Here is a 12,697-nt window from a genome sequence, read left to right as displayed (position 1 = left end):
AACCATTAACTAATAAGTAACAAAGGCCTAATAAATGATGAATTGTGTGTAGTTATTATAAAGTGTTACCGTTAATTTTTTTAGACCCCCCCATGGATGAAATTCTACGAAACTTGGCATCCCCCCAGACAATTTCAGGTTGATCATACACATAAAATTTGGTGCAGTTCTGAACATCTTAACTGATGAGAGGGGCGATTAAAGCAGAATGATATTGCATTTGAATTTTTTACCGGGGGGGTGCAAATCACAAATGAGTGATTATGGGCTAGGTTGATGTGGGCCCTTGAGACCAACATACCATAAACATTTCTTCATCCTCGGTGCCACGGTTCAGGTAGTTATTTAGGAAAAACGGCATTTTTTGGGTTTCGGGGGGCCCAGTGCGGGGCGGGGGGGTGGGGGAGTGGCCCCCGGGGACCAAACGAAATGTTTCCGTAAAAGTCTAGTGGGGCTACATACCCACCAAATTCCATGTGCCCTGGTGGTTCGGTGTCCCGGGTATCGTTGACCAAAAATTCAGGAAGTAGATGACACATAGCGGCGGTCATAATAAAAGGTACATTTGATATTGGCCTGTAGTTGTTGAGGACATGCATCCAGATTGTACTTTTTAAGTAGGAGCTTTACAACAGCCACTTTTAGGGACTTGAGATATATGCCGGTCTGTAATGAAGTATTGATTATCATAAGCACATCAGTTGCTATTAGGTGGAGAACGGATTTGAAAAAGTTGGTGGGCAGAATGTCCAGCTCAGACGTAGAAGAACTGAGTGTCAAAGTCATCAGGGCTGAATTTGGACATAGTGCTGAGCTCATTACTACGAGTAATTGGCATATTGCATTGGTACATATTCATTGGCAATGTACACATATATTAATTTATTGTATGGTCCCCAATGAACGGATTTCCACGAAACTTGGCATGCATTCAGAGGGTGTCATAATGATCCTACACCTCCACTTTCGTACCTGCGATTACAATGCCTCATTTTTGCTTTTTCATTTTTGCCACTATAAATCAAATGAATGATGGATATGGGATGGGTTGGGTTGACATGGCCCCCAGAGGCCAGCATACAAAAATAATTGGTCATTCTAGGCCCTAGAAATCCCGTCTGGCCATCTACAGGCCAGTTGGTGTACAGTCACTAAATGTTATGGTTATGGTATTTAGCAGATGCTTTTGTCCAAAAGCAACATACAAATAACAATACAATAGTTCAATTTCATAGTAAACAATTAAAAAAGTTGGTAAGATTACACCAGGGCTGTAACGACGATATGCGATTCGAAACCGAAATGCCTGACATTCATATTCACAATCCCGTGTCGCGGTGTGAAAAGGCAGAACCGCGACACACCCTTTCTAGCAAAGATTCTAGAACAGAGCTCCGCTCTAGAGGGTGACACGGGAAGCAATTTTCACTCCCGTCCCATCCCGAGCCCGCACAAATACTCCCGTCATATCCCGATCACGTGACAGCCCCCCCAAAAAAATTCTGTCCCGCAAAATCCCGAGAGAAAGACTCCCGAATCCCGTCCCGCTCCCTATGTTGATGTCTAAAGTTATCCGACTGTTAGGCTACAGTAGCGTGCGGTGACCATGCATTTTGGTAGGGCAGAAAGCCTTGTCTAACTTTTCTTTAATAGCCGATCATTTTGGGCTATATTAAAATTACATATTTTACAGTACTTTGCTGTAGGCTATGCTTAAATCATTTCATAGTTAGATCTCATCCCATCAGTTAAGTTTGCACCGTTCTCATCACGTTAAACCAGCGAAGCATAGCAACGTTGCTATGAGTAAACAAAACAATTTTTTGTGTTCCGCCAGGGTTATGCGATAAATATATTGAGGAATGCGATCGTCAAGGTGTCATGCCCCAACATTGCATGACACATTAAACTCAACGAGAATCGCTTTCCCGGACAGCTCGTGCAATTGAATAGAGTTGTCCTTTGCTGATACTTTCGCCTGTAACTGTTTCTTTGCATCCATTTTGCCTTAGGGCCTATCGCTGAAGCTGATTGATTGTGAACAGGGCAGCTGCTTGTCTTGCTCTGATAGGCTACCAATCAACAACAAACTTGTGGGTTGTAATTGGTTCTCTTTTCTAAAACGAAATGCCTCACGTCTTTGGGCGCACTCACTGCATTGCAGCGTCATTTTTTAAGTTAATAATCTCTGGCTTCCCGCCAGCTCCCGTTTATTATTTCCTGTCCCGTCCCAATCACGTTACCAACAGTGAAATTTACTCCCGTACTGCGGGAAACCCGCGGGAATACCGTGACCCGCGGGAGTCCCGAAAAATTGTCACCCTCTACTCCGCTCTAGAATCTTTGCTCTCTAGTGTTTCACGCAGTGCTTTGCAGCTTACGCGGCCGCATAAGCAACACACATCTCCCGCTTTACCGGTAGCCTAGGCTACGTTGTCCAAAAATAAATAAATAAATATTGCTTTCATTGTAGACTATGTGTTCAACTTTAACAAACAGTATAGAAGTAAACCCCCTCTCCTTGCCCCGCTCTCTCTCGCTCTCCTTCCCTCCCTCTCTCGCTTAATGGACACGCGCGACTCGGCCAACACAATCCAAATAAAGCATTCACTATCGTGAAAGCAAGGACGCATAGAAGACGACTAGCTAAATTATTATCCGCTTAGCATCATTAGCATGCTGCACATATTTGTTTAAAACCCTTGCATTCAATTTGACTGATCATCTCAATACCAATGTTTCCCAAAAGGGCCTGTCCCAAAGAGAACAAGTATTACGGTACCTTGAAACTTACACACATGGGGAAACTGAACAGTCCAATCAGTAGACTATGATAAGCTTGCCAACTATGCTTCTTTGTTTAAAATATTTTCAGGCTTCAACCAGACAGCAGAATGAGGTAGAGTTGTAATAGAAATAGTAGGCCTAGGCTATAGGCCAATCTGCATAACGTGTGCTGTCATAAATATCAGACATTCAGTATTCTCTCTTTTTATACCAGGATATAAAATAATACAGATATATTATTATATTATATATTATATTGCAATCCTCTGGTGTTCTAAGGTAGGCTATTGAAATGTTATTTAATAAAATGTCTAGCCCCCCTCCAAAAAAAGAAAATTCGAGGTTTGTATCGAACCGGGGGTCAAAAATCGTGATGTTGGTGTATCGTTACAGCCCTACAATGTACACATAAATTAATTTATTGTATGGCTCCCCATGAACGGAATTCCACGAAACTTGGTATGCATTCAGAGGGTGTCATAATGTGCATGAATTTCGTGCAGTTTTGACCATGTCAGCCAGAGATACCTGCGATTACAACACCTCATTTTTGCTTTTGCATTATAGGTGCACTATTTCATTTGAGACCAAGATTATGCTTCTACACAAAGGGGTTCATATGCAGTAAGCATTTGATTGTCAATATGCATTTTGGATACCCAAAAGTCCTATGGGGAGTTTCCGAGCATTTTACAAAACGCATGAGCATACCTTGGCAAATAATGGTCATATTTTCATTCTATATTGACCAACTTTTGCACACAGCTTCACAATACCTGGTGCTAGGGCTCAGTTGTGTTTCTAAGTCATATCAAGTGACCTAGAGGGCTGAAATGTGGTCAGTTCAGAGATGCTTATCCGGCAGAAAGAAAAAACAATATTCTAGTCTCTGTAACTCTGTGTCAGTACATCACACAGTTATTCTGATTCTGAAGCATTTGGTTAGAGGCTAAACTAGGTGGGAACAGTGGCCTCTGAAGCAGGCGCTGTGCAATTTCAGGCAAAAACTTGAAATTGGTATTGAGAACCAATGAGTTAAGACCAACATACCAAATAAATGTGTGGTCCTTTAGGTCCTATGGTTCTCGAGATATTCACAGAAAACTGTGTCCGCCCTACCCTCCTTTCGGAGGGTCTAGTCCGGCGGAGGGTGATGGATCAAAACGAAAAACAATGGTTTCCGTGTCATCCTTGTGGGGCTACATGCCTACCAAGTTCCGTGCACCCCGGTCTTTCAGTGTCCCGGGAATCCTTGACACAAAATTACTGAAGAAAAAAAAAATCTGGAAGAAAAAAAACTATGACTAAACCTATATGGCCGCTTTGAGTATTTTTGAATTTGAATTTTTTTTTTCATTTTGGTTTGTACCAGGGAGGTTAGGAGATTAATGTTTTTGACTCTAGGGTAAGTCCATGAAAGGATAAACATGTTTTTAGAGGTCACCAATCCACTTCAGACAATCCCAGGGAAGCAATTAGTTCAGCCACACCAGAGCCCCTGTGGACTGGCTAAACACATCCTGAGCAGACCAGATCAACAGGTCACACACCAGCTGCTCCAGGTGGGGCTGTATCAAGGGAGATACATTCAACCGTTAATAATCTCCCAGTAGAGGCATAACGCAGAGGACAGAGCAGGCCACCCCATGGATATTGTAATGATGCAACTCTTATCATGGCAGGCAGTTATTGTTCTAATGATATGTTTGCATTTCACGTGTATTAATATAGCAGACATGTCTACAAATCAAGTTAGAGTACAGTGCAGGTATGCATTTATTTTGTATCTATGCTCCCTAAGAATTGAATACTTGACCTTTGTGAAATCTTGACCTTTGTGCACCTTTGTGAAATCTTGACCTTTGTGCACCTTTGTGAAATCTTGACCTTTGTGCTCCTTTGTGAAATCTTGAACCCTGATCTGCCAGTGGAGCCACAGGAACATTGCTTTCTGGTTTGGAACTAATTAACAGTTGAGTCATCATCACTAATTAGTTGCAAATAGGTCATGCCATGATTTGGCATTTATTTGCAGTTTTGTAATTGTGTTCAAGTGCATGGAAACTGAGATTGCAACATTATATCCTACATTACCCAATTACCCAGAATAGATTTTTCATTAGTTACACTACCAGTCAAAAGTTTGGACACACCATGGAGGTATTATATATAACTGTAGAGAGTGAGGAAGTAACACCTCATTAATATCAATGGCCTTTGCTAGGCTAGTTGTTTAAACGTTTGAAATCTATATCCTAAAAATACATGCCATTTTATCAGTGTTATGGACGTGACATCAAACTGACACACTTTTATGGGAGATTACAGGTTTTCTACAAACTCTGTGAATTAAGGAAATTGCTGAAAGCATGACATCTGTAGCATGAAGGAGACTTGAATGAACACAAAAAGTTTTTTTTTTTTTTACTATTTGTCATTTTTGTAATAAATGTGTAAGTGCAGCAAGCTGACTCATTAGCCTAGGACCTCAAAGTTCTTTCGTACTCAACACAAAACGTTATAAAATAAAAGTCTTGAATCAAAAGTTCTTCGTTTGTCTGTTTACTCATGAATTTCGAATCACAAAGCATAAAAAACTTAGGATCTTCACTTTTCTTAGATTAACTGTGTAGTTCCTGTATGAATGTTCTATAATTGTTCTGATCTCCCGTATGAATGTTCTGTGTAGGTCAAAAGACTGTGTTGCTCCAAAGTCCAGTGGCTTCTGACTGTTTCGCGGGGTTCTATTTATTTTATACTAAATCTAACAGCCAATCAAATTACATCATTCTTAATTACTGGTCAACTGTTTACATTCCAATTTACATAACGTTTGCAACACAGGTTTTCTCAGTTCTTACAAAATAAACTCAAAATATTATTAATTCCATAGAAATGGCTTCAACATATCCCGGCCCCTAATTGACTAGGCCTTAGCAAATCAATTATCAACTTAAACTTAAACTGGAGCCATTTACACTCCTACATTTAACATTTTTCTCAATTCCTTATATTAATAATCTTCTTCACTTCACAGGTAAGTATTTAAAGGTAAACATTAACTGGTAAGTATTAACAACTAAATACTTTTCACAGACTATTCAAACTGGTAATTTGTTACATTTTACAGACTATTCTATTCAATATTCAATCCACTCTGGTAAGTATTTCTAGTCTATTCAAATCTTTCTCTTCTATCTTCAGTCTTCTCCCTGCAATAAACAAAGTTTAGTTATGGGTCTTTGAATGATGCTGGTCTTCGTCCGAACTTCAGCACTTCTGACAACGCCTTTGGAGTCGGGCATCACCCTCATGATTCTGCCTAACATCCAGGAGTTTCTTGGCAGGAGCGCATCTGCAATGAGGACGACATCTCCAACCTTGAAACTTCTCTTTAGGCTGAGCCATTTTTGTCGCTCTTGCAGGAGTGGTAGGTATTCGTGAGTCCACCTTCGCCAGAACAGATCCACCATATACTGTATTTGTCTCCAGCGCCGGCGAGCGTAGACATCATCCTTAGCAAACACACCAGGTGGAAAACTAGGCTGTGTTTTCAATGCGAGCAGATGATTCGGTGTCAGCGGCTCGAGATCATTGGGGTCATCTGTGTTGGTGGTTAAGGGTCTCCCATTGATGATGCTCTCAACTTCACATAAGAGAGTATGTAGTCCTTCATCTTCTTAGAGCTGTTGCTTCACAACAGAGCTCAGCACTTTTCTCACTGTGCGGATTTGGCGCTCCCAAATGCCGCCGTGGTGGGACGCAGCAGGTGGGTTGAAAATCCATTGCACACCCTTTCTCATCATGACTTCATTGATACGAGACTGATCCAGCTCCGCTAATGCCTCACGCAGCTCTCGTTCGGCGCCGACAAAGTTTGTGCCATTGTCGGAACGAATGATTGACACTTGGCCTCTTCTGGCTTGAAAACGCCGTATGGCATTAATACATGAATCGGTGTCAAGGGAATGGGCTACTTCTATGTGCACTGCCCTGACAGTTAAACATGTGAAGAGCACTCCATAACGCTTGACCTTTGCACGTCCTCTTCTGACCTCGAAAGGTCCAAAATAATCCACACCCGTGTTGGTGAAGGGTGGTTTGTCGGGGAGCAGACGGTCTTGTGGCAGATCCGCCATTTTCTGCTCTCCTGCCTTTGCATGCATTCTTCTGCAGAGATTGCACTCTGAAATCACTTTTCTTGCTGCTGCATTGGCTCTTGGTATCCAATACCGTTGTCGAAGTATGGCTAAGACGTGGTTCCTACCTCCATGTCCAGACTCTTGATGAATGTGGTGGAGAATGAGGTGGGCTATTCTGTGCTGTTTATGCAGAATGGCGGGATGCTTGGCCTCCTCAGGCATCGCCGATCTGTTCAGACGTCCTCCTACTCTCAACACATCATCTTGCAAGTATGGATCCAGTATGAAGATATAACTGTTCTTTTTCACACGGGAGCCTCCCGGCTGCAAGGTTTGTATCTCCACCATGTAAGCTTGTCTCTGACTGTATTTAACCAGTTCCATTTCAGCTCTGGATAGATCTTCCACGGTAAGTATTCTTTTCTCCAGGTTCTTCTTGCACATCACCATTTGCTGTTCAACTATGGATCTGCACTTCTCTGGATCATTCTCATTCTGCTGTATGTTCTGCTCAAACTCTTTTCTCTTCTCACTAAGATGCCGCAACGTCCCTATCAAGTGCAAAATCCAGGCTGCTGCCTTTTTTAGCTTATGCCAACTGGAGTAATACTCAACAAGCTGGTTCAGTGGATCTGTGCACTCATTTGAGTTTGTGCATGACACTGCAGCGGATGTCTTCACCTCAACATCATCTTCAGTCAGGTAAGTACACTGTTCAGGTTGTTTTGGCCATTCAACTTCTTTCCGCAGGAAACTAGGCCCCTGAAACCAGCTCTTACTTTCCATGAAGCTCTGGATCTTCAAACCTCTTGAAGCCTGATCTGCTGGGTTCTGTGAGTTGTTGACGTACTTCCACTGAGAAGATGTTTCTCTAATGAAAGAGACACGGTTTGCCACAAACGTCCTGAAACGAAGGGCATCGTTTTCAATGTACTTTAGTACTGTCGTACTATCTGTCCAGAAGACCGACTCCATCAGGGTAACTTCAAGTTCTTCTTTCAACATCCGATCAATTTTGACTGCAACTGTCGCTGCCGTCAGCTCCATTCTCGGAATCGTGATTTGTTTGAGTGGAGCGACTCTGGACTTTCCCATTAAGAATGATACATGTTTCTCACCCTGGTCATTTGTCAGCAAGAGATACGACACAACGCCATATCCATCTTGGCTGGCATATGAGAAATTGTGGATTTGAGCAGCCTTTGTGGGCCCAAATGCAGGGGGTTTGAAACATCTGTTCAGACTGAGTTCTGAGAGCTTGTCTAAGTCTGTCAGCCACTTCATCCATGTCCGGCATGGCTTTTCGTTAATGGCTCTTCGTCCCAACCTTTCTTCTCTTGACAGAGATCTCTTAAAATGAGCTTGACAGGTAGGAGGAGTGGTGCCAAAAAACCCATTGGGTCATACACCGAACTCACGACAGACAAAATGCCCCGTCTTGTGCATGGCTTGTCCGGCAGGTGTATTTTGAACCTGAAGCTGTCAGAACTTGTGTACCACTGCACGCCTAATGCCCGTTCCACTGGTAACTCATTATGCTCCAGATCGAGATCTTTGACTTCAACCGCTCTTTCAGGGTCAGGGATGGAGCCCAGCAGGACTCTGCTGTTGCTGACCCACTTGGTCAAATGAAAACCACCACTGGCGTACAACGTCATCAGCTCTCTCACAAGAGCGACGGCTTTGTCTTCTGTGGCTACCGACTTCAAACAGTCGTCCACATAGAAGTTCTTGAGGACTGTCTGTGTGGCTTCTGGGGTGCTCTTTGATGCTGCATCTTCTGCTGTTCTTCTCAGTGCATATGACGCACAACTAGGGGATGATGTAGCACCGAACAGATGCACACACATTCTGTGCTCTTCTGCTTCCACGTTCAGATTGCCGCCTGGCCACCAGAGAAAGCGTAGCATATCTTTGTCTGTGTCTGGAATCCATACCTGGTAGAACATGGACTCGATATCTGCCATCATGGCGACAGGTTCCTGTCTGAATCTCAGCAACACTCCGATGAGGGTGTTAGTTAGGTCAGGCCCTTGCAACAACTGGTCATTTAGCGACACGCCTTGGTAAGTTGCCGCACAGTCAAAGACAACTCGGAGTTTCCTCTTTTTCGGATGGTACACCCCATGGTGTGGGATGAACCATACTCTTCCATCACTGCGACTCAACTGTTCTTCTGAAATCTTTTCTGCGTAGCCTTTTTCCAGTATGTTGTCCATAAAAGCCTTGTACTCTTGAAAGAAGTCTGCATTCCTACTGAACTTCCTCTTCAAAGAGTAAAGCCTCTGTTCAGCAATACCACGGTTGCATGGCATCTTCACTTTGTCATCCTTCAAAGGCAACTTGATGCAGAAGTGACCATCCACAAGTTGTGCTGACGTTGTGACTGTGTGCATGAACTGCTTGTCATGTTGAGACTGTTCTCGTCTGTCGTCACATCGTCTTTCTGGAAAATCTGCATTGTAGTGCTTCATCAGCATGTCTTCAATGCTTACCACAGAAATATGGTTGACAAGGAAACTTTGTCTTTTGCCATCATCTGATTCCTTCTCTTGGCATCTGCTGATTGGCCCATTGACAACCCAACCAAGAACTGTCTTCACAGCGTATGGTCCGTCGTTCTGGCTACTGATGATCTCCCATGGCTCCATGGCTTTGTACGCGTTGACACCTATGAGGAGACCAACTTCTGCTTCGAGTTTTGGGAGATGGACTCGACTCAGGTAAGACCACTTCACCAAATCTTTTTTCTGTGGAATGTTGGCCTTTTTTGCAGGTATATCTGGCTGAGTATACACATTGGGCAGCTGGATATAATCTTGCTCCTCTAAGCCACACACCTCCAGATCAGTAAGTACATAGCTATTCACTTTCTGTTCTTGCGCTATAGTGCGAAGCATATTCAACTTCTTCGCCAAGTCTTCAGTGCAGAAAGTCGCTGTGCTTCCTTGATCCAGGAAAGCATAGGTCTTGATTATCTTTGTGCCTTTCTTGTGTTTTATCTGCACAGGTACGATGGGAAGAACACACTCATCGTTCCCGGCCCCAGTATGGTCACCTCTTCTACACCCTGCAGACACAAGAGCACTTGTGACTTCACTTGTGCCTTCACTTGTGCTTTGTGAGCGGTCATCTGCACTGTTGTTCTTTGATGAAACATCTTCCTTAACAACGTGCAAGATAGCTGGGTGCTTGAGAATCTGGGCAAGAGGCCCTTTTCTTACAGTCCTTGGACATATGACCTGCCGTCAGACATCCAAAACAAAGGCCGTTAGTTTTCAAGAACTGAATTCTTTCTTTCAGAGGCTGTTCTCGAGTCTTGTTGCACACATTCAGTGCAGGTTCTTCTTGCAGTAAAGACAGGGACTTTGGAAAACACCTGCTGACTTGACTGCAAAAGGCTTCTTCTCAGGTTGGCTTTTACTGAAACTGTTATCTTCGGTAGCAGATACATTCACAGCAAAGCTGCTTCTTTTAGACTCACCTTTTCTGATGCTAGGTTGTTTCTTTGAATTGTTCTGATTACCTGAAGTGGAATCCAGGATATCTCCAAATAGGGGGTCATTGGCAACCTTTGCTTGACGGTACACAAATTCCACTAAATCAGGAAACCTGTCTCTTTTTCTTCTTCTTTCTTGAATGTCGTAAGCATAACTTCTCCATCTTTCTTTCATTTTGAATGGAAGTTTGGATAAAATGGACTTCATGTTGGTAGGATTGTTCATTTCGTCCATGTAGTCCACATCATTCACTGTGTTACAACATCCAATCAGGAACAAAGCAAAGGCATTCAATCCTTTTCTGTCTTCTGGCCTTATCTGAGGCCATTGCATAGCCTTCTTGATATAAGCTGTAGCGATGGTCTGTTCATCTCCATAGTGACGATCAAGCAGGTCTCTGGCTTCTTTGTAAGCTCTGTCTGGTCTCATGTGCTCACAGCTTCGAATGAGATCAAGTGGCTCTCCACTCGTGAACTGTTCGAGGTAGTACAGCCGATCTTGATGACTGTCTGTCTTACTGTCAATAGCATGCTCGAATGCCCTTATGAAAGATCTGTAAGTCAGAGGATCTCCTGTAAACGTGGATATATCTCTTTGAGGCAGTTGAGACAAACTCTGTTGTTTAATGAGCATCTCGGTGACTTCGTTTTGATGCTGTAGCACAGGGGTCGGCAATTACGTTTGGACCCGGGCCAATTTTTTTTCAGACAATGGCATCGCGGGCCATAGCTTTTGTAATGGGGGGGGGGGGGGGGGTGTTATAGGCCTACTATTTAAATTATTAATTATTATATTATATTAAAATAAACATCATCTAACTTTTAAAATGCATTTAATTTAATTCCATTAAAAACGTTTATTTGCTTATGTGCGCTGTTTTTATGCCGCCTGCTGCATCTCCTGTCGTCTCTCATGAAACAGGCGACTTGCCTAGCAACTTGCCGTAACTAATGTGTAGGCTACAAATATTATTCTTTTGGATGACGTGTAAATGATTAGCTGAACATTGTTATATGCTAGTTATCGATGCAAAATGTCGTTGTCAAAAGCCTTGAAAAGAAAAATTGATTCAGAATGCAGGACCTACAAAGAAGAATGGAAGCAGAGGTATGTGTTGAGCCTGGCTGCATTTCTTAATGCCAAGCCTATTAATTTAACGAAACATAGGCTATTTTTGACCTTGCCCACTGGAAGAGGGAGACAGGACACTGTTGTTGTTTTTTTGCACAAGATTACGCGCACTCGCGTGCCAATACCGTTCCGACCTGTGCGTCATGGATAACTGCAAGGATGTTCCACCTGTTTTGTCACTTTAGTAGGACTATCATCTATACCTCAATAAATGTTTTGAAATTGATGGGATTGCTGTAGGCCTTTTTTTCTTTTTAAAAACATGGGGTTAAAAAAAAAATTCATTCAACAGCAAATTAACGTCATCTCGCGGGCCAGATAGAATCAATGGCGGGCCAAAATTGGCCCGCGGGCCACTATTTGCCGACCCCTGCTGTAGCACTTCGTGCAGGCTATTTGTAGAAGAATCAGTGTGATTATGATGGTTAAAACGTGACGTGCTGCTGCCAGCATCAAACCTTGACGATGACTTTCTTCTATCTGAAGCACCAACTTGAGTGGCTGGATTTGGATTGAAGGTAAGAGATGGCTTACCAGCTCCACGACGCACATAATCGCCAACACTGTGTTTTTCTTGTCTACGCATCAGGGGTTCATATCTGGGTCTTGAAGGTGGCTCAAATAAATCATCTATAGGTTCATGAGCATCTTCAAATTCTTCATACACCTTTAATTTGGCATCTGAAGCAGCAAGCTCGGTTTCAAGCTCCAATTGCTCTTTTTTAATTTCTTCCTGTTCTATTGCTTCTCTCTTTTTCATTGCTGCAGCTCTTGCCAACAGTGCTTCACGATCTGCTTTAATTCTCAGCATTGCAGAATTAGTACTGGAAGTGTGGCTTGCCACAGAATTAGCTTTGGATACACTGTCATGTGGCCTAATACCATCTTCCTCATCTTTTAAGACATCTGCAATCCATTTGTTTGTGTTTTCTATAAACCGCTTAAATTCTAAATATCTGTTCTCATAAGCATCTTGATCCGCTTTCTTATCATCTTCATCTATTAACTCACACAATTCTTCATTAATCCGTTCATACTGTCCTAAGTATCTTTCAAACAGTAGCAATGCTTCATCTTTAACGAAAGTAACATTGTGTTCATTTTCCTTCAATTTGTCATTCTTCTGTTTAGTTACTT

The sequence above is a fragment of the Alosa pseudoharengus genome, unplaced genomic scaffold (genome assembly GCF_046254945.1).
Source record: "Alosa pseudoharengus isolate Yale_2024_CS ecotype anadromous, Long Island Sound unplaced genomic scaffold, YU_APseudo_1.1 YU_APseudo_1.1_scf_18, whole genome shotgun sequence".
Classification (NCBI taxonomy): Eukaryota; Metazoa; Chordata; class Actinopteri; order Clupeiformes; family Clupeidae; genus Alosa; species Alosa pseudoharengus.
Note: the sequence above shows the minus strand (reverse complement) of the source record.